We start from the raw sequence: 23220 nt of genomic DNA, 5'->3' as shown, positions 1-23220 counted from the left end.
ATTTTAGCGACATAAAGAATGTTCTACATAGGATTGGTTGAATTCCTCTCATTTAGTTCCAAATGGTGCCATTTAAACTGGAGTAACATGGAAAACATCCACTGAAAAATCTGTTGGTTTCAAAATTGGATTCATCCTCAGTTGACAAAGTCTATGTGCTCTGTATTTTTATTTACTTAATTCATTTAAAATCTTTTTTGGCACTTTCCCACCCAATAAGGGTGAAAACATTAAAACATTTAAGCAATTAAAATTAGAAAATAATTCAGGGAAACACATAAAAAATGCTAGAAGGAAGGCTGGTAACCATTATTGGAGTATGCCAGATGAAACAAAAAAGCTGTCGCTGGTAAACGACACTTATAGAGGGAGACAGACAAATCCCCCTGGGGAGGGAGTTCCAAAGTCTTGGTGCGAAAACTGAGGAGGCCTTTTCTTGGGTTGCCACCTGTATGGCTTCAGATGGCAGGTGCAACCAAACCAGTGCCTACAAACATGACTGGAACAGGAGTGGGTATTTGGTAAATCCAATAAGGGGAAAAAAACATTGTTGTATCTAATCTAGATGAACCCAGAACAGTCACCACAGAGGCAATATTTCAAGAATTTTTATTCCCCAGTCTAGAGTCATTTATCTCCAGTTCCAAACATTTTAGAAGATAAATCTGTGATTATCTCAGTAAAACTGTGAGCTGGGCAGGTGATACTAAAGTACAACTGAATCAGGAAAGCTCTGATTTGTTTAAAATATGAACAAGAACCAAAAACAAGAACCAAACATGTTAGTAAAAGATAAAAGAGAATTGGGCAATGTAATTTAGGGGCTGGGCGAATAAGAAAATATACATATGATTCAACAATGTGATGATGTTGCACAAAACCCTGAAGACAATTAGTTTGTATGAAGAGCGGTATGGTTTTTAAGACTGTGTAGCCTGGCAATATCAGTCATAATTTTGTATCACTGGCAGTGCATTTTAAGAATGGTGTTGACACACTGAAGAAGACCAGCGTAAATGGATTACAACATCATCCCTCCAGCTGGAGTCTAGGTCATCCTGGGGATGTGAATGTACTCCAGGCTGTCTGTGACTCCTCACACCTTTCTTGCTAAAGTGCAAATGAAGCTCTGTCTATTTTTTTTAATGAGGGACACAGACTGATAAGAAAGTTACAAAATTTCACCATTAAGCTTCCCCTTCTTTCCAAGGTCAGGAGCTCCTGCAGCTTCTGCTACTTGCTGTCACCTGTCTTCTCAATCACCACAGAGCATGAACCACCCCTCTCCAATTCTCATTTATCCTTGGGACCATTATTTAAACCTGTTTTTAAAGTATAGCCAACATGGTTCTCACTATATTTAATATAGGCCCAGTCTTATCTGGCGAGGAATCCTCAGATGCAGAATATGATCAGGATGATCACCAGGCCTCAACTGGATGAAGCCTGGTGCAATCAGAACCCCCACAGCTCAGCAAAGGGAAGAGGTAACTCAGCAATGGGAAGCTAACCCACAGTCAAGCCAGGAACAAAATGTCATAGTGCCGGCAGAAGCTCCACACTTCCCTGACCCAGCTCTCCAGCTGCAGGGCCAAGAACCAGCCCTCCCTGCTCACCAGGAACTGCAGGCTAAAAGACACAGTGCAAGACTGGAAGCTCAGAGACACCACAGAGAGCACGCTGAGTTTTTTTCCCCAAGATACCGACTAGATCCAACTCTTTAAAAACAATAACATAGCAGGTTTGGCCCACTCTCATCAAGCTCCCTGGAGCATGTTGGGCCAATCAGTTTCTTTCAATCTAACCTGGAGGAGGAAAGAACCACCCTGAGGACTTTGAAAGAAGGGGTAAAAATGTAATACACAGTTCATCCTGTTTATGTACTGAAAAATAATCGAAGGGGGGGGCGGGGAAACAGGGTTGTCAACCTAAAATTTGTGTTGTAGCTTCAAAACAAAATAATCTACATAATGTTGTTACTGTGTCAGCTTTTTACCATATTTCTTCTGAACACCATTCATATATATTCTTTAAGGCAAACCTGCTTCATTCAGCTGTTTTTGTTATTGTTTTTAGTGCTTACATTTGTCTTCTGTGAAATATACATGTAAAAGCAGAATTCTTATTCAGCTAAATGAGTCTCATTGTCCTTTATTAAAATGGATCAGTCCTTTCTGTTCAGATCACATTCATTCCTGGTGTATAGTCCTGCCAATGACTCATCTAGGCGCTAGGCCATTTTCTGTTCATTTTCTGTTTGCCCTGCCCCCTCATTCCAATTCAGATAGCTTGCCCTATTATACCAGGTTTTCTCATGTGGCTTCCGTTTGCACAGTCTGATCAGGGCAATCTATTATTCTTTTTGTCAGCCACAAATGCTGCTGCTGACCTGGATCACAATAGATAGCCCATGGTGGAGCCAAAGCCTGCACATGGCTGATAACAGGGCTACACTTGGACTGAGAACACCATGATTAGCAAGCTCGAGTATGGCTCAGCATGGAGGAAATACAGCTCAATAGCAAATGTGAAAGTTGCCACTTTGAAAGATTTCTTCTGTCCCTTCTTCATATGTGCTTTGTTTTGCTTGATTGTGAAAGCTGCAGACTCAGAAATGGTAACAGTATTCCTGCTTCATTTATTGGGGGGTGGAAACAGCTATATTAGTAGCTTACAGCATGATCAGAGTGTGGGATGAAACTGAGCGTAATTTCCTGTTCTTGTCCCCTTGTTTGATTCTACAGAATCTAGTACAGGATAAACAAATTTGTATTTTTTGTTTTCTTTATTTCAACCCATGTATTTGACTGAGGCTTCCTGTTGTAGCTCTTTGATTTTAATTGTTTTCAATCAAAGTGTTAGCTTTCTTCCTTGTCATGCCCATAGGTCCATTGAAAACCGGTCATCTGTTTTCATTGATAAGGAATAATGATACTGTTTAGAAAATGTGAGAGGTGTAAAATATATATTTGCCAGCCTGGGGCATGACCAGGCCTTCATTTATTTGACTTGACTTTTAATGGCCCAGCTTCCCAGAATCTCTTTTAATAGGGAAAAATCATGTAGTAAGCTTCACATAGCATCTTAACCCTTAATCTATCACAACTGTATTTTTGCTTGTCTTTCTCCTCATGTGAATGTTTTCTCTTGAGTCTGTTTCTTTCCCAAATGTCTACCCTTGTGTCCACTGATCTTGCTTTAACTGATGAAGCTTGGTCTTGTCACCACCTTGAATAAGTCTCTTGACTCCACCCTAAACCAGATTCTGCCGAGAAATTGGGCTGCTATCCTCTCAGCAATGATCAACTCCATGTATTTGTGTGTCTTCTGGATTAAGCAACAAATCTATACACATACAGTAGGAAACGTCCCCCCAAGACCTGGACACCCCCCCCCGTGGGAGTGCAAAATCACCTGATCATGCCTCCTCCTGCTCTGCCCAATTGCACGCCCCCTCCTCCTCCTCCTCCTCGCCTGGCGCTCTCTAATTCTCTCTGTATATATAAAAAACTCACTCAGCTTGGTATTTATGTCTCCACAATCAGTGAACCTTTCAAGTTATGGTGAGTCTCAATTTCATTTTACACAGTTTCCCAGCATCCTCAGGGCATCTGCAAATCACTATTTTGTAATTTGCCCTCATCCCTTTCTGCCTTTCCAAAAGGATATTTCCTCCAAACTGTCCCCCAGCACCCTTAGAGCCTGCATGCAAATGAGCCTTCTTCTCATTGGCTCCTACTTTCAGTTTTGCCTCATGAAGGGGGGTGGGGGAACTGGCAAAAGGGCTGCGATGGAGCCAGCAGGGATAGTAAAGAAGAGATCATGCATGTCTTTCTGAAAATTGCACTGGTAAGTTTTAAAAGAAAAGAAAATATGACTGTCTACTTTCAGTTTTGCAGAGATTTCACAAGGGGGCTAATCAAAAGCTAGTTGGTGGTTTTTACCTGTTATCTTCCAGCATAAGCATGGTATGATATCTGTGAATTGCATTTGCACAAGATCTTTAATGGATTGAATATTAAAATAATCCCTTTATGGAAACAGCACACAGGCAGCATGAATTTTGTAGATTCAGAATCTGAAGAGTCTACAAAATCTCATAAATGCTAGAATGCATACAGCTATGAAACTTCAACAATTGAACCTGCAAAGTTTTAATTAGTAGTTTTTTTATATTATGCATAAGCCACATAGTAAAAAAAATGCAGATGCATGTATGTGATGTAATTCTTGCATACTTGATTCCACTTGAAAAAGATCTATCTTTAAACCTTCCAGTCTTCCCCCTTGCTATTTTAGTTGCCTATGGCTATTTTGTTTTTGGTATAGCTTTTGGCATGTAATTTTATAATACTGTGTCTCTCAAAGTAAGTGCATAATGTGGTTTTTCACTATAGATAGTGGAATGAATTTCAGATACATAATAGTTAGCTAAAGAGTACAAGTCATATTGTTCCAGCCAACAGGTGGTTGCTGGAGATCTCCTAGAATTACAAATGATTTCCAGGTACAGAGATCAGTTCACCTGGAGAAAATGGCAACTTTGTATGGTAGATTCTGCATTGCACTCCACTGAAGTCTGTCCTCTCTCTGAACCCCCCGTTCCTCGAGTTTCACATTGAAAATCAGTCTGGAGCAGGCAACCCTAGTTCTACACAATATAGGATGTTTGAACAATAGCTATATCTTCATTGTTCGTGATGTCTAAATTGCAAACAAAGGAGCCTAGAAGAAAGAGCAGGGGACACAAACACATAGCTGTTCATAATTTCTCTGCATCTGGAATTGTAGAGAGTGATGTGTTGGGATGCTTGGAGTAAACTTCCCACAGTAAACTCTCTGAGGGTCAACAAAAAGGCATAGAGGCCAAAGTCTGAAGTTGCCTCTTGGCACTGGTATTCAGAAGAAAGGTTTGAAGGTTTACTGCCTCTGAATGAGGAAGTTCTGCACAGTTTCAGCACTCAAGATAGATTTTCAAGAGCAAATCAAGAAAGTAGATTCTGAGTTTGTGCCCATAACAGCCCACAGCAGGTTCTGTCCTTGCCTGCCCAGGCTGATGAATGCTCACCATATAAATTCAAAATAATACGTCTGTCTGTCTGTCTGTCTGTCTGTCTGTCTGTCTGTCTGTCTGTCTGTCTCCGCCCGCCCCCCCCCGGAAAGAACCTTTGGGTATTCCAGAGGTTACTTTGGGCTGCACCCTTAGCAATTAGAGGACGAATCTGCAGTGCTTGGAGTTCTTGTAGATACAAGTGAGAAATAGGTATTCAGAGGAAGAGATGGAAATTCAAGTTTGCTTGTACTGTGCCTTATTTGGGCAGGTTTGATATTAATCCAAATTGGCTATTATTTCTGGCAATGCTTGGGAGAAATGCAAAAGAATGAATGGAGAGTAATAAAACATTATTTTTTATTTTCAAGATTACTTTATTTGGATTTCATGAAAATACAATTGAATAAAACATTTCAGTATTCTTTTCATTGATATTTCTTAATTACAAAATTAAAGTAAAAAAGTGAAAAAGGAAAGAAAAACAACAACCAGAAAAAGAAAAAAATTAACAATGTTAATTTTTGCCGTTTATTTTCTTACAGCAGTATAATATGACTATTTAACATCTTTATAACTAAGATTCATTGGCTTCTATCTGTACATACTTTATTATCAATCAAATAAAATTATTATCCAAAATACATGTTTTGGACATCATATTTTTGTTCTAGATACTTAATCCATTGGTCCCACTGATTAATAAAACATTATTCACAGCAATAATAAAACATTTAAAAAGCATTTTAAGTCATTTGACACTTAAAAACTTTTAAGTGTTATCATAGTTGTTAAACATTTTGAAAGTATTTTGAAAATGTTGTCAATTTTTTTTTATTTCTGCTGCATGCCATGACCTATTGCTGTGTTCATATTTGTGAGTTGAGACATGTTCTATAATGTGATGGTAGCTTTGAGATGACCTGGTGCAAAAAATTGTTCTTTGGTTGTAGTGGGGGAGGGTGGCCTTTGGTCATGGTGGAGGAGGGTGGCTGCCCATACAGCCCCCCCCCCTGCAAAACTCAGATTTTGCCCTGGGCTCCATTTTCCCTAGCTGTGCCTCTCCCCCACACCCCCACACACATTCATCTAATGAATAGATGATTATGAAGGTTATGACTGTGTACATGAAGATTATGTAGGGAGGGACGAACATGGACATAAGCCTTGTCCTCTGTGGTGCCAGCTTTCCACTTGCTGTTCACGATCTCGTTGACATGCACTCATAAATGCATCAGCCTTTTCCTCACAATCATCTTGAAGACAGGAAAGAGGGCAGTAATTGGGTGAAGGATATCCACAGGATTTTCCTGTACATGTAAATTTGGTATTCAGTTCATATTACTGTAGCAGCATAAGAGATCAGGCCATAGAAGCAGAACTGAGCTGCCTGAACTCAGCCTAGGCTGGGAAAGGATAGGATAGCAAGTTAAATAAATAGTAATAACTAGTACCTTTCTGGGCAAAAGTGAATGGTGCCAAAGGCTGCCTTTGATGGACATAATTAATGACTATGAAACTGATGCTGCTTAACATTAATCATGTAAACATTTTAATAATGTTGGAGTGTTGATTTTCCTACTGAAATATAAGTGATCTGCTTGCTAAATCAACATTATCCATAGAGGCACTTGAATTTATATTATTTAGCAGTTGTGGGTTTTGATCTTCTATAAAAAGCATTTGAGAAATGAATCCCTAAGTGTTAGATATTCTTGTCTAGTATGCCTAGCTGTAATTTTGAAGGGAAGAAAAAAAAAAGCAGTTGTGCTTTAATCCCAACACCATTTTCTGTGCACAGTAAAAATGATTTCTGTCTACTAGTCAGACCTATTTATTGGTTCATAAATTCCCCTTCACATATTGTTAACCTGATCAAGGACATACTTTGCCATAAAATCAAGTATATGCAGAGATTATTTTAGAGAGGATTAAGAGACAAACAAATGTGTGAAAAATACATGTAGAAACTTAGGTTCCATGTCATTAAAGTAAGAGAAAAGGAGGATAGAAGAGCCAGCCTGAAAAGAGGGTCTTGCCTTACTAATTAAAGTGGAAATGTAATGCTTATGAAGTTTTATTATTATCTCCTCTGCAATCAAATAAAATTGTTCCAGCAATTTTGTTTGCCTGTCATCCATTACTAAGTGGAAAAGGAGAGCCAGCTGGAAGTGACTGATCATGAGCCTTCTGCTTTCAATTACCTGATAAAAGCAAGTTTGCTACACTGCAGAAGAATATTTTAAAGGATTTTTAAATATTACTAATATATATACATGGTTGTGAGAGAACATGTGCACTAACATGTCACCTGTTTAAACATTTTCAGTTCTCTGTGCTGGACTGTTTGGGCTTCATCTGATATCTGTTTCTACCACAGTTTCAGATTTCATTAAATCAGCAGCAGCATTTTAAATCTCTCTCCTCATTGTCCTCTGGGTGGTTTATCATTTAGGATGGCTTTGCATGGATACTTGGTGCTGGTTTTCCTTTTGAATTGTTCTCCACACCACACAGAAATCTGCACATTACCACTTTTTATTTTTAGCAATATTCACCACATAATGTAGCAACAGCATCTGATGCTTGGCCAATGGGCAAATCTGAACAGCTATCCAATCAGTCTTTGCAATAATTTCATAAAAGGTTCCCTCAGAATATCAGGAGCATAGGATTGCTTTCATATAGTTGGCTTTCGGATGGCCAAAATCCCCTTCGGATGTCATGTAGACAAATCACACCCATTTCTGCTTCATCCTTCTGTGCCCTTCTCAAGCCAATTCTGTGCAGGAAAGCAGATTAGTGTGACACAGCTGCCCTGTCCCTGACATTGGTGGATATTATCTTCATAGCAGCAGGAGCCTGTTAATACCCTGCAAAGGCCCAGACTGACAGCACAATGCCACAGATCAGGACCATATTCTGGAAGTTTGTAGCAGAAATAGATGCACGTTATTCAGACAACATGTTTCTGCATATGCAGTGTTTCATGGAGAAAAACTGTGGAGTAGACTGTGGAAGATCTATTGTGTAGAAGGAATTATATGTGTTTCCACATTGGGTCCTTGTGTGGCAACCTGGTCTGCTAGCTGTGGAACGGCATCATGCATGCTTTCTGAAGCACTCACAACTGAACTACTGAGCTATAGTCTGTTCAGTTCATTATGGTACCTTTAAGACAAATTGTATTGTGGCATTCATTTCATAGACAGGAGTTTATCTCTCCAGATATATAAAGGCAAGCACTGAGTCATTTCTGACCCATGGGGTGACCTCACATCACAATGTTTCTTAGGAGGATGGAAGACTGAGTCAATGTCGAGCCAGCTACTTGAAACTGACTTCCGTCAGGACTGAACTCAGGTCATGAGCAGAGCTTTGACTAAAGTACTGCAACTTATTGCTCTGCACCATGGGGCTCCCAATATACAGCACAGACAAAAAACCAGTTGGAATTGTATTGTGGAAACCACTGACACAATCTGAGATGCCTCTATGTTTCATTAGGAGATACTTATTCAGAACTTTCTGGAAGATCCAGAACAAAGGTTAGATTGCTGCAGTTAGTAATGCAAAACAGTTCACTTTGTAATAAGTGCTGTTACCTGAAAGTGTATATTGGTGAATAACAATATTGTAAAAGTGTTAGATGTAAGTAGGGGTGGAATCTCAAGGACAACTGAGATACTGAACAAAAAGGAATACATTTATGTTGTATGAAGGGAATGTGATAGATTGTTCTATGATCCATGTGGATGAAATCTGGCTACAGTTCTACCATACATTAATTCAGGGATTCTGCAAATTTTTGCATCAAATGTGTTTGACTGTCACACAATGTTCAGCTGTAATGACTGGATATAGATCTGTTCAGTTCTGCACTGAGCAACACCTACTGAACAGCTATGCACCAAGTTTTTGAAATAATGTGCTTGTGTGAAAGTGCTGCTGATTCAAACAAAGGTATTTTCCATACAAGTTGTTTACAGCATATCTTGCTCCCAAATGCTATGCTTTTTTCCCTTTCAGTTCTGCATTGTTTTCCCTCTGTTTGGTTCTGGAATCATTTCCCCTTCACTTTTCCTTAGCTGTTTTTCGGAGCACGTTGATCATTATTTTTTAAAAAAATCCGTTTCCAAGTCAGCTTCCTGTGAGCATGTGATCATGTTGAAATGGTCTTTATTTTTCTGCCGCACTAAATACCGGGTCTTTAGCCCCACTAAATAACTGGTCTTTATCGATGTCCTTGTGTAGCCACCCAACCTTCCCTTCACCCATTTTCTCCTCCCCCTTGGCCTCCATTTTTGAAAGGATTTTTTTGTCACATCACATTAGCAATGTAATGTTTGAGCACAATCACAATCCATATTGATTGTATCAACTTTGTCAATTTCTTCTCAAATTAGTGAGGTAACATTAAGTCAGTTAAGCTGTGTCAGCAGTTAGGAGCAACTGAAACTGACAAGTAAAGTTGCTTTTACAGGAAGAAATTGACAAGGGACTGCTGCAATAATGATTCTGTGTTCCTGTAGCCCTAATTTGACCAAAAATGTGTGTTTGGTGTGTGTGTGTGGAATGAGTGGGCTATGTGTTTCTGTTCCTCCAGGTAATGGCACCTGCTCCAGAGCCATTTTATTTTTGCTTCTATTTTGTGTGGGTACTTCTCAATGGTAGAAACGAGACATTTTTTGAATTGCTGCTTCAATATAACTGCATGGTAACACTAGATCACCTGCACAGAAATAAAAAGAGGGAGGGTTGTTCTTCTGCATCACAGATATCGCACCACCATCAGGAATAATATGTTTTCAGCAATAGCAGGTGGAATAAATGCAACTGAAAAGATAATGGAAAAAACAATGGGGGAATGAAGGTGTGTAGAATGATTTCACAGAAAATGTTTCTAAGACATAAAATTTGGCCACTAGGAAAATATGTGGTAAGATGTGCATGCAGAAAGGCTCAGATTGGCTGTCATTAATGTCACAAAGGAGTAGAGTTAGAAAAACACCAAAACAGTAGAATTTGTTTGTAGACACAGAATATATTTATGCTTCTTTATATATTTGTCAGTGAGTTACCTGTCTATGTAAACTATTGCTTGCTAAGTGGAGTAGCAAGCACAGAGCTCAGTCAGGCTGTGTGAGAAAGTGCATGCATGAAAAGTCAATTATGTTATACAGTACTGATAGGAGGGAATATGGTGAAGCAACTTGTCAAACAGCAACTAACCAGTTAACAAATGGTATGTTAAAAAATCAGCTCCCTGTACCCTACTGAGGAACAAGGTGCAAACCAAAGTGGCAGATGTTCTACCACAGATACTTTTACTACCTTCAAAGAAATTATTATCAGATTAAGTTGTTAGTGGTCCTTCACACTTCTTGCCTCCTTCATAACATAAGAACCCTGCTGGGTCAAAAGAATGGTCTATCTAGCCTAAAAAACTGTTTCATACAGTGGCCAGCCAGTTACACTAGAGGGCCACCCAACAGGGCATAGAGGCCAAGGCCTTCCACTGGTATTGTCTTCTACCACTTGAATCCAGAGGCTTGATTCCTCTGAATATGGAGGTTCCCTTTCATCATCATGACTAATAGCCATTGATGGACCTATACTCCATTAACCTATCTAACCCATTTTCAATGCTTGTGGCCATTGCTAAATCCCCTGGCTGTAAATCCCCCAATTTAATCACTCATTGAGTAAAAAAGTACTTCCTTTTATCTGTTATGTAGAAATTGCCCATTAACTTACTTGGGTATCCCCATGCATTATTTTATAAACCTCTAACACATCCCTACTCAGTCATCTTTTTTCAAAACTGAAAAGTCCCAGACTCTTTTGTAGGTATCATATTGCTTTACTGCACTGTTTTCTACCTGGTAATTCCAAGTCCTGCCTTATTTATAGTGTACCTTGTGGTAGGCAGTTTGTTGCTTGCACTATATTGCAATCCTGTAATCTCAGTCCTCTTACATTATTAGGTATACAATCTGATTTCTTTGCATTGTATTCTGTAATCTGCCTTGAGTGTCAGTAAAAAAGGCAGGCTATAAATGTAATAAATAAATAAATTCTGCATAGAAAAGATGTTCCAATCCCTTAATCATCTTGCTTGCCTTTCTTTTATGGGGAAGTGATCAGACTGCTTGGTGTTAACGGTTAGTCTACTTTGGAAAAAAAAGGATTTCAGGGACTAAAGTCAGGAAGCTCTTACTCTGAAGACAAGAAGCTCTTTGGATTTCAGAATGTTTTACAGACTGCTCAATCCTACTACTACAGAAACAATGACAATTCCCTGACTTTTCTGTTAAGAATAGGAAATGGGTGGAGAATTAATTGTAGGGGAAAAAAGGAATTTCCAAAGAAGCAGCATGTTGTCTGCCTTCTTTAAATTTCACTAATATAAACTATTCATAAGAGGCTTTGTGCTTTAATCCCCTGTGATTGTTAGACAATTTTTTTGTCTGACAATTAAGTGCAGATGGTTTGGAGCTGTAATGCAGATAAACAAGAATGCTTAGGACTGTTTCAATTTCCGGGTTGGATTTCACCAGTAATCCTGGTCTAAAACATAAGAAATCTGTTTTTATCTGATCTTTAATAGTCTTTTGCTGTAATCACTGAAATATGCTGGCTTTTAAAATGTAAAATAATACCCTTTATAATATTTAGAGAATGACCAAAGGTCATAAGATAACTCACAGTATGAACTTCCAATTTGTTACCATTATCAAGAATAGCCTGGTAGACAATTCAAGTAGCTGGAATTATATTTCCAAGGAATCAATACAACAAATAGCCAGTATTTACTATTTAAAAGTAAACATGCCATGACTGTCCACTCAACAGATGCTTTGTAGGTAGGAAATAAACTGAGGTTGAGATTTTTTTCACTTAAGTCTCAAGTTCTCTAAAAACTTTCGGTCTCTGCTGCAGTTCTGTACTTAACACTTAGCTGTTGTTGGGTTATAGTTAGGAACATGTCCGTTTTCTTACAGGATTAAGTTATTAAACTGATGCCAAATGAGACTCCTAATATTCCAATCATAGTTATAAAAACTTTCAAAAAATATTTTTAATGTTACAAAATTCACTCACAAAACTAAATCATTAACTCAAAGACCCTTTCCGCACGGGCCATAAACGGCGCCCTGGGGACGGCAAAAACACAGTCCCCAGGGAGCCGTTCGCACAGGCGGTGCTGCCAAAACGTAGCAGCGCCGACCTGGCTCCCCTCCCCCTCCCCCAGGGCGGGCGCTATCAGGTCAGCTTCCAAGTAAACCTCCTCCTCCTGGAGGGAGGTTTGAGAACAACAGCGCATTCTCGGGCGGCACTCGCAAACGGGCAATCGCTGAATGCGCTGTTTTTTCCATCACTAAAGCACTGCTCTTTAAATGCCTCAAAGTCGCCCTGCTGGCCTCTGTAGACCCTCCCTCGCTGTCCTCCGACCCCTGGAGGTTGGAGGGCAGCGTGGGCGGGTCTACGGAGGCCAGGAGGGCGACGGAGGTGACGAGGTGAGTGGGAGAGGGATAGGGAAGAGGCGGCTCCGTGCGGAGCCGCCTCTCTTGCACCGGCCTCTTTGGGGGCCGCTTGCATGCTCTCATGCGAACGGCCCCCGCTTCCCCACCGGCAAAATTCCTGCCGGTGGGGAAGCGCCCTTTCCGCAGTGCAGAAAGGGCCAAAGCTTCTAATGGTGCTATCCAACAAATGTATAAGATCAACAACTGCACATAGGCAAGCGTTTTCTGTGGAACGGCCTTTCTGAGGATATCAGGACAGCTCCTATACTTTTGTCATTTGGCAAATTATGTAAAGCAGAATGGTTCAAGAACACAATTTTTATAAATACAATAGAACTACATAATAATGGAATAATTTAGGAAGGAGTTTGTATAAAAGCAACAGGACTGTGGATTATATCACTGTATGTTATGTATTGTCTGTTTGCTTTATGTATTATCTTGCTGTTACTGCATTGCTTTCTACCTTTGTAATACCATTTGTTGCATTGTTTGAGATATTATGTGTAATTATTTTTGCTCTTAATCATTGTCTTATTGCATTGTTTATTAGATATCTCATCTGATTGATTGCATTGATTTACACTGTGTAATCTGTTTTGAGTCTCATTGAAAAAGGTAGACTATAAAAATACATTAAATAAGTAAAATGCATGGTAGCAATCTGAGAGCATGCTTCTTTTTAAACTGAACACACACATATCAAGCAGCAGTGGCATGATCCCTGAGCTTCCCAAAGGTAAGGGATCTTATCCCAGCAACTTTCTATCTTCAGAAAGAGAGGGGGAAAACACACACAATCCTTCCCTATGGATAAGATTCCTGTACAGTAACATAAATGAGGAAATGATTTGTACTCACTTACCTCTGAGCCTAAATGCCTTATTATTTGACTCCTGTCCTGTCAAAAATAATTTCCCCAGCAATAAAAGTTCTTCAGCACTATTATGGAACACTTTCCTGTCTTCTCTTTTTCTATGCTTAGTTCAGAAACTAGTACACATGCCTTTTTTACCCCTTCATTACTTAATCTCCCCCTCTTTCTCTTACTCCAACATCATTCTACTTCACTGTTTGCAGGTTTTTAAAATCACAACTTTTCATCCTTGCTAACTATTCATTCTGTTTTAGCCAATTGCCTAGATAATTCCCACTTGGAAAGATTTATGACAGGATTCACACCTTTTTGCCTCAACTCTTTCCTTTTTCCCTTTACATAGAGAATTTGCACTTGAAAAACTTGTGACAGTTTTCACACCAACCCCTAATGCTGACTTGAGGGGCACGATGATTGATGGGGCACTGCCCCACCTGTTGCATTGGCTATCCACCAGGTTTTCCAGACATTCATGCAAGAAGCCATTTGCAGATACCTTCTCCAGCTTACCCACATATTTTTAACTTATCTTTTCCCTTCCTTTCAGATACTTACCAGAGGGTCTTTCAGCGACTGGCTTTGTCTAGTTCTTAACCACAATTTAGCAAATCATGTTTACAATTTGTAGACTTCTCTACAGTGGAAACCCTCCTTTCTCTCAGTTACAGATTGTGACTTTTTAATTCCTTAGCCAAGTTCTGACTGGGTTCTGGGGTGGGTATTCTCAGACCCTAAGTTCAGCCCCTCCCTCTGTGCAGTATCTGTTGTCCTACACACTCATTTTAGGAATAATGTGATACAATGGGATTAATGGTGGGGGATTTTTGTTAGGGTTAATCTATTTTATCTCAGATTCTACTATTACTGAGCACTGGGATCCCCAATATGGTATCTGGGGGCAATATGATGCCTGCAAACACCTTTCCTGGCATCCACTAAGTGGTTTCAGAAAGTAGGTAGGGCCAGGTGGGCTCCTGTTCAGTAGGCCTTCTGATAGTCCATTTGAGATCAAATTGGCTGAAAAGATTAAAATAATATTTCAGTGACAGATGCCACTACAATGTTAGTTCTACTCTCTGTCTCTGGTTCTTTTTTCCCCAGAGAGAGAGAGAGAGAGAGAGAGAGAGAGAGAGAGAGAGAGAGAGAGTATGTGGGGAGGGGGTTTTGCATAAGGCACAATGGGTTTGCTTAATGCATTTGAATAATGTGAAGGATATATGTTGTAAGGACTATTTTTTTAATTAGCATAAATCTGTCAAAAGAGGCCAAAGAAGGGCAAGACAGGGCACTTTCTGTAATATGTTAGCAATAAAACAAGTTGTTATGATATATAAAGAGCTGTGTGTGCATAAAATACATAGCACAGAGGCCAATTGAGATTTCTGGCTTTGCTCAAAACACCAGCTAAAGGTCATTTTCTCCAGCTGACTCCTCCTCTTGTGCCCCAAGAAGCAGCCAATATTTGGCATGAGATTTTTATTGCAGTGACATCGAAATCTACGTGTCTGGGTAGCAATGAGTAAATTTGCAAGCATTTTTCTCGAATGAATTTACTTGAGGGGAAATCAATTTTATATTCTGATCATTTAATTTTTATTAATTATTCCTAATTATAAATGCTGATAGATTTAACAGTGGGAGGTGAGGAAAAACAAGGTGTACATGCATTGAATATTGCATGGCAATGATGTATGTAATGGATGATTTTGTACCCTTCTGAGATTTCTTCTCTGATATTAATTACAAGAGAATAATTAGTTTCAGGTTATAGTTGGTGTGTTGTTGATCTTTCCCAGTAACAAAGAAAGACTAAAAAATCCACCAAAGATTTCTCTCACTGTGGATTTTGCTTGCTGGAGTAACCAAAACTGAACAATCTACCAAGATGCAATAAAAATAAATGTGGCTATTCACTACAATGTAATTAATGGTATTTGATAAATGAGCTTAGGCAAAGCTAAGCAAAGGACTTCATTTGTCTTTTTTTTTTAAAAAAACCAAGCAATATATGCTAAATATGAGCTCTGTAATATAGACTACTAAATTTAGCGTGGTGCAGTGCCAGTTGAAGGGTAAATGGCAGCCAGGCTGCTATACCAGTTTCAAAGCCTAGCAGAAAACATGATCCTGCATCTTTAAGAAGTGCTTATTTGGCATTTACTTACTTAGTTAAAGATCATCATGGAATGTAACTCCCTTAGGAGGAGTAGATAGCTTATTGGGCCCCATGGGGAGGGCGGTAATTAAACTCTGAAGGCAAGCACTGATGTTAAGCTAAAAGCTTGTCTTTAAATAGTAATACACTTGCAATGTAAAGTGGTAGGCCCTCGGGTGCCTGTTGACACAGCGTTAGGAGCTGGTTCTTTTTTATATATAAAAGCCAAATTGAAGGAACTGTTATAAGCTCATCTACATAAAGCAATATGATTCTGCCTGAGGGTGCGGACAACAGGGAGTGATTAGCGAAACGTCTTTTTCCCTGCTTTGCTAACATGCCACTTGTCACTGAGAAATGTGAGACAGCATATGCCAAGCTGCATCAACAGAGGCCTCCCTTGCTGATTGCTCATTGAAGAATTTCTTTTCAGCCCATGAGGTGCTGTCAAGAGAAATTTTTGAGGGCAAAGGAAATATGCTGGAAAGAAAAGACTGGCCTTGCTCTCTCACACTGATGCAGCCCTTCCTTTCCACGGGAGGATTTTGCACAGTAAGGAAGATGCTGCTGTAGTGAGAGAGTCAAATCGCCAACTGCTGAAGTAAGCTTGGCCATACAATTAACACCAATGAGCTTTTTTGGTTTTCTTTAAGGTCTTTAATACTGGTATATACAGACTGCTGAGGAGACTTTTTAAAGCATAATTAGGCCTGTATGAATTGATTGAATAACAAATGTTAAACCAGTACACCAGTCCTATATCTATGTACCTCCCGCAGTGACTGGGCATAAAAGGCTCGGTGCTACTGTTTCCATGGCAGCATACCCACTGAAAGCAAGTCGGGTAGGTCTGTCTGGCCCTGGTTGGCATGGAAAACAGTGTGCTGACAATGTTCTACATGGCTGTTGCTCCATGCCAGACACATAGATATTTGAACAGATGTGGATGGTGCTTGGAAGGAATGGAAGATGTCCTGCAGAAACCACAGGCCTGTTCTGTGAGAATGGCCATTAAAAAACTTAAATTACTCCATGCAGAGGAAAACAACAGTTTTAGTTTGACAAATGAGTGAGAACCAGAGGTGAAATGGTTCTGGCAATTTAGTGACATTGTCACAGGGCCAAAATGGGTATCTTGTCTGTATCTTGTCTTAAAAGTCATTGATTTGAGTTTTTCTTTTTCTTTTAACTGCTTTTAGTGGACAGTATTCTGCCCACTCCTTTCCAGTAGATTCTTTCTAGTTGCAATGAGAGGATCAGAAATAAGAAGTCTGGTGTGGGTTTCTGTCACAAGCAGAGGGGGCACAAGGACAATCACAGGACTCTAAGAAGAGAAGTTTTTTTCAAAAGCTTTTGATTCCTTCTACCCGCTTTCCACTTGGAAAAGTAATGCCTCTGTTATAAGCACAGGGTAGTTCAACGTTATACCTTTCTGTTATTTTGCTTAGGGTTTGTTGTCAAAGAACTATTCTTCTGATAATTTTCAAAGTACTTGTGTTTGGTAGGATTTTACGTTTTAACTGTTTAAGATTAATTTTTAATACTGGTTGATGCAACTCACATCCACAAACATTGATAATTTAATACCATGTTTTTAGTGTGAGCCAGTTTTAGGGGTAAAAGACCCATGGTTTGTGTTAACATCAGGCTACACAAGATGTAATATTTTCTATTTTCAGACAAAAATATCTTGTGACATATTTCCAGATGTGTCTCTAATAACCTTGTTTTGTATTTTGACCACTGAAGAAGGCCAAATAGGCCAAAACACATATGGTTCTGTATTGGTCATTTATAATTAATGCATCAGGAGCTAAAACTACCAGACCACAGCCACAAAGCCTGGAAAACACACAACAGCAAATGCATCATCAACTGTGTTTGAGACCTTCGTAACAATTGATATTGATTTTTAATATGTAGTGTGTATTCCAAAACCTGTGTTTATAATGATTTTTGAGTATGCCATATAATATAATTATTTTGTTATAGATTTTATAGTTTTTAGCTCAACCTTTGAGGCTTCCTTAACTACTCAAGATCCATTTTCTTTAACTGACTGGATTGTTATTTGACTGATTAAAAAACCCTCACTTACTGGTTGATTGGGTCATTCAACCCAGTGCTAGTGCTGACTGTGTTGCTGCAGAAGGCATCAGGCAGGTTTACCCAACTCCCAACAGGAGGGACTAGGAATATTGGGAGCACAAGGCTTGAGAATTACTTATAGAATTACTTATAGAAATATTTATAGGAAAAAGTATGAGAAGGAATGTCTCCAAAACAATTCAAACATTAATACATCCATTTGCAGAGTATTGACATCTTGATGGCAATGTTTAAGATTTCAACATCTGTTTTCTCAGTCAGTACCTAAACATCCTGGTTCTTGATGACCTTGCCAATACAACAAAAGGAGCCCTTTACAACATTCGATAATTAAAAAGGATATCGAAGAGATAGAAAAAGCGCAGAGAAGGGCAACGAGGATGATTGACGGATTGGAGCACCTTCCTTATGAGGAGAGGCTGCAGCATTTGGGACTCTTTAGTTTGGAGAGGAGACGGCTGAGGGGAGATATGATTGAAGTTTATAAAATTATGCATGGGGTAGAAAATGTTAACAGAGATAAATTTTTCTCTCTTTCTCACAATACTAAAACCAGGGGGCATACATTGAAAATGCTGGGGGGAAGAATTAGGACTAATAAAAGGAAGCATTTCTTCACACAATGCGTGATTGGTGTTTGGAATATGCTGCCATGTGATTGGTGTTTGGAATATGCTGCCATAGGAGATGGTGATGGCCGCTAACTTGGATAGGTTTAAAAGGGACTTGGACAGATTTATGGAGGAGAAGTCGATCTATGGCTACCAATCTTGATCCTCCTTGATCTGAGATTGCAATTGTCTTAGCAGACCAGGTGCTCTGGAGCAGCAGCAGCAGGAGGCCACTGCTTTCACATCCTGCATATGAGCTCCCAAAGGCATCTGGTGGGCCATTGTGAGTAGCAGAGTGCTGGACTAGATTGACTCTGGTCTGATCCAGCAGGCTCTTTCTTATGTTCTAACTTTAGAAATGAAGATGTTTTCTGTAGTTGTTGTACTTGAAGGCTAAATTTACTTGATTGCAGAAGGCAAGGTGTGCCTTATAGCAATATGGAGAGATGGGGCGGGTAGAGATAGAACAGCTTATCAGTATTCAAAGATACAGAAATTCTACTTCAGTTTAGCAAACATTGTACAAACTATCTTCATAAAGGTTGACAGGCAAGTAATATCACAGGCTTCATAATATCATTTTCCTACATAATATCATTTTCCTATTGTAAGCATACAAAAATAGAAATACAATGCAGTAAAAACAGGTACATTAGGATCTTTAGGACTAAAAGCATGGATCTTTTGAGCAAAAGAAATCATTTTCCTTAAAGCACACACCTGGTATCCTCAGACAGTGGTGTAACACCAAGGAGACGGGGGGGTGTGCATGATGCACCAGGCATGCGGCAGTGCAGGGGCGTGGCGGGGGTGCAGGGCGCTCGTGTGCCCTGGGCGCAGTTCCCACTCACTACGGCTCTGACCTCAGGGACCCTTAGGGCAGACTATATGGGTTCTTGATATATTCCTTCAGGGAAGGGCTAACTATTCTGCAAGTCAAAAGGACCTTTTATTCTTCTATGTCCTTTTGTTACCACATCCTGTGTATGTGCCAGTTTGCTTGTCAGTACTTTGGTGAGGTAAAGGGCTTGGGCTGAATATGGCTTCATGAGAGATTATGGGATACAACTTTAGCCAAGCTGAAATAATACTGGCTGAATTAAAAATTAAAACAGAAATGACTGTGGGGTTACAACTGGACAACATTGGACTAACTGAAACAGGATAAGGGAGAGCCAGAGGATAAGGGGAAGGGGAACATATTCGCTACATGCCTGCAGCACTCACTCACTCTCACACAGACACACATCTCAGTTCCCTCAGGGACCAGGAGTGCCCAGGGAAGGCTCCAGGCAGAAGAATGAAAGGAACACCAGGCATAGATGGTAGCTTGAGTCCCAAACCAAGGTTTAAGGAGGAAGGGGTTTTTCTTATGGTCTGAAGTTTGGGCCTCAAGGAAAACATAAACGGGACCCTTTTGGTCTGCCAAAGGCTAGAAGGCAAAAAGAGATGGGGAGGCAAGTGGGATGGTTTATAACAAATAATTCATTCTGAATTCAGATATCTTCTGGAGTTGTAGAACTCACTGTTCTGCTGCATTTAAAAATTCTATCATTGTCCCTATAAACCTGGTTCTTTAAAAGAGAAGGTTGGATCCCATCAAAAATTTTCATTTTCTTTGCCTCCCTTCTCCTGCTTCAGCCCAAAATGCCATTCTAAGTATTGCTTCTGGGTTATGGGGGATCCCAGAAGCTGTTTTGTGATGGTTTGGAGACAACCCCCCATAGATTATTAGTAGATCCCCAAATTTTTTTCCTTTTACTCATGTTCACCTGGAAGAAAGGAAAGATAAAAAAGATGCTCTTGAAGGATAGAGCATTGCAACGAGGGATCAACAACAGTCTTTTATGCAATCACAGTTTTTGTGCTATTAAAATTTACTTTGCTTTCTTTTAAATTGTTTGAACTTCAGATATGACATGGACTTGGAATGATGCATGTATTTCTTTTGTGGATGGAAGCAGGATAAGTATATCTGCTGTGAGTAATGAGAAGTGGAATCACCTTGGAATTAAATGAGATTTACCTACAGTACTGACATGACTTTGGTAGCCTTACAGATAAGTGGATTTCAGATGTCAGAAATCTTTTGAGAGCTATATTTAAGAATAGTCGGTTTCTAAGTTTGTCTCAAGTCAAGGATTTCATAGCTTAAATCCTAACAGTGATCCTCCACCGATTGAGTTTGCAAAACCGGAAGAACAGAATTTTGCCTAGAACTACAAAGAAAACAGTTGGTTTATTTAAAATATTTTATATTGTTTTTCTGTTCCATACTCAAAGCACAAGGGGTTGGGAATTGTACTGTGGAAAGAGTACAACCTATTGATTACTCTTCATGTCCCGTATTTCATCTAGCCAAGCTAGCAAAAAGGGAAAATATATAAATGCACTTGCCTGAAGCATGAAAACAACCAGTTTTCAACACAGTCCTTTCAATGCCAAAATTAAATTTATACTTTTTTTAATATTATGTTATGTGTACTGTTAAGAAACTTCTGACTTTGAATTAATGAGCTCAAAAATGCAGGGCTGGATCTAGAAGGGGACGGAGGACCTGCACCACGGGGCACCCCGATGGGGCTGCGGAAGGACAGTGGTTCACTTGTCCTTGGTGTGAAAAGTAAAAAGGCTAGAGTACAGCAGGGCAAGAACAGCAGCAGCAGCGCGAGGAGGCAGCGAAGGAAGAAGCGATAGAATCGGGGCTGCTCCTGCGCTGCTTTTGCGGCTCGTTCTTGCTTGTGACTAGCAGAATGGGGAGGGGGAGCTGGTGATGGCGGAAGAGGTTGGTGAAGTAGAGCGGGGAAAGGGGCGCCCTGCAGCGTCTTGCTTTGCTGCTTCGAAAGATCAGCCACCGTCGCTGTCTGCCTGCCCCCTTCACCGCGCTCACCCCTGCAGTGAGCCTCGCGTCGCCGTCTTGCGCGTAATCTTTTTTTCAATCAGAGGAAGCGCCGGAGAGGAGGAGGAGACTGACACGGCCGGCTTGCGGGCACTGCCGGGATCCCGTTTGGCAGGCAGTTTTAAAGAGTGCCTCCGTCACTTCGCTCTGCCCCCTCCCCCACCTGTTGTGGGCTTCACTGCAATTCAAATCGATTAGGGAAGATGTTTTAGTGCAAGGGTAGCCGCCTTCGCCGTCTCTCTCTCCCCTTGCAGTTCTGCGGCACAGGCATAAGCGCACAAAAAGAGTCCTCTTGCTACTAGCTGCCAAAGGCAGGGTTCTGAAAAGCCAAACAAAATCGAGGCAGCCCTCCTGGCCGTGTCGCATTGCTTTCTCTTTTGCCGGGCTGTGGTTTTGGCTTCCTTTCGTTTCGCCATCGTTTCGCACCCTTTGATCCCAGTTATGTGCGGGCAAACGTCCGTGCAAGCAGGACTGGTGAGGGGCGGGGAGAGAACAGTGCGGGCAAACCAGCCTTAGACTCCCAGGAGTCTATCCTTTGCAGATAGAAGGGTAGAAAATGCCATCGCTTAAGAAGTCAACACTGGGAGGCACGGCCGAGCCCTGCAGTTGAGCGGCAAGCATTTTGTCATGTGCACCACGTCAGACTTCTGAACAGGTAGTGATGTAAAAACGTTTGCTTGCAACCAGCCAGACAAAGGAATGAACAATCACACGCTGTGTATTTCCCCTGACAGGGTGTGTGTGTGGGGTGTGTGTGTGGGGGGGTGGAACTGCACTAGGAGAAAGGTGTGTCTTGTTGCTTATTTTAATGCTTGAGAATCTCAAGGGATTTGGAAGCTTATTAATCACAAATCTTAATTAGAATTCAAGAGTAGTTGATTTTAAATCTGTCTATTAGAGTACCTGCTTCCCTTCCTTTTGCCTCATGTGGCTTAAAGATATCAATGGGGGCTGTGAATGAGAGTGCAAATGAGGGGTTTCTGAAGGACAGGTATCCACCTACATTTGCCCAGGAACTTTATTGTCCTCTGGGCCTGCAACTCTTCGCCATCTTCATCTAAGGAGTAGATGATGGAAAGAAGGCACTATGCTTAGCACAGGTGATGCAAAAACTGTGCAGTGATAACAAACTGTTCTCCAGTGCAAGTTAAAATTAATCAAAATAATCTAAATGGAGAGCTGATCCTAAAAACAAGAAAATATATTCTATAAATTGTTGAATAGTCAGATAGTATTGCTGCAATCCTGGGAATAAGAAGAGGAGGAGTTTGGATCTGTACCCCTCTTTCTCTTCAGTAAGGAGACTCAAAAGGGGATTACAAATTCCTTTCCCTTCTCTCTCCCTACAAAAATCACCTTGTGAGGTAGTTGGGGCTGAGAGAGTTCCAAAGAAGCATGACTAGCCTAGAGTCACCCAGCAGGAATCCAGGAGTGGGGAAACAATCTGCTTTACTGGATAAGAATCTGCTCTTCATGTGGAGCAGGAGAATCAAACCCAGTTCTCCAGATTAGACTCCACCCGTTCTTAGCAACAACTAGACCATGCTGTGTCTAAAGTTGGGTATATGGATATAGAATAAAGAGAGAAGTGCCAAAAAGCAGAATTTCTTACATTAATTTGTAGGACTATGATTATTCATTTAAGATTCCTCTCTTGTTGCTAATAAGAATGCAACATATATGCTGTCCTTTAAACAGAGACTTGAAAATCAACTGGTGGTGATTATCATGTCATGGAAGTAAATAACATCCCATTAAGTCTCCTTTAAAGGGATAGGACCCCCCCCCCCTCTCTCAGCTCCTGACAGCAAAAGACTTTCTAGGAGGACAGTCACTAGGAGAAAGGGGGAGGGACCGGGGGATTTGCATACCCCACGGGACCCAAATTTGTGCGCCCTGTGCGTTGCGCGCACCCCCTCCCCCTGGGAGCTTCGCCGCTGTCTTAATACATTGTCCATCTTTTATACCCATACAAAATGGGGGATACTATGGC

General features: G+C 40.5%; 1 protein-coding gene across 3 annotated transcripts in view; it reads left to right on the top strand.

Moving 5' to 3' along the window:
* DSCAM (DS cell adhesion molecule) overlaps positions 1-23220 on the top strand; it is a 485873-nt gene that overhangs the window by 150935 nt on the left and 311718 nt on the right. Inside the window, exon 1 of one of the 3 annotated variants that reach the window (XM_048495232.1) lies at positions 21750-21882. The exons of the other annotated variants lie outside the window; for them this stretch is intronic. The gene's annotated coding sequence lies outside the window, so the exon portion shown is untranslated. Of the gene's footprint in view, positions 1-21749; positions 21883-23220 lie in introns of those variants that run through there. 3 annotated transcript variants of the gene reach the window in all.

This window comes from Sphaerodactylus townsendi, linkage group LG04 (genome assembly GCF_021028975.2).
Source record: "Sphaerodactylus townsendi isolate TG3544 linkage group LG04, MPM_Stown_v2.3, whole genome shotgun sequence".
Classification (NCBI taxonomy): Eukaryota; Metazoa; Chordata; class Lepidosauria; order Squamata; family Sphaerodactylidae; genus Sphaerodactylus; species Sphaerodactylus townsendi.
This window is presented reverse-complemented; position numbering and strand designations above follow the sequence as displayed.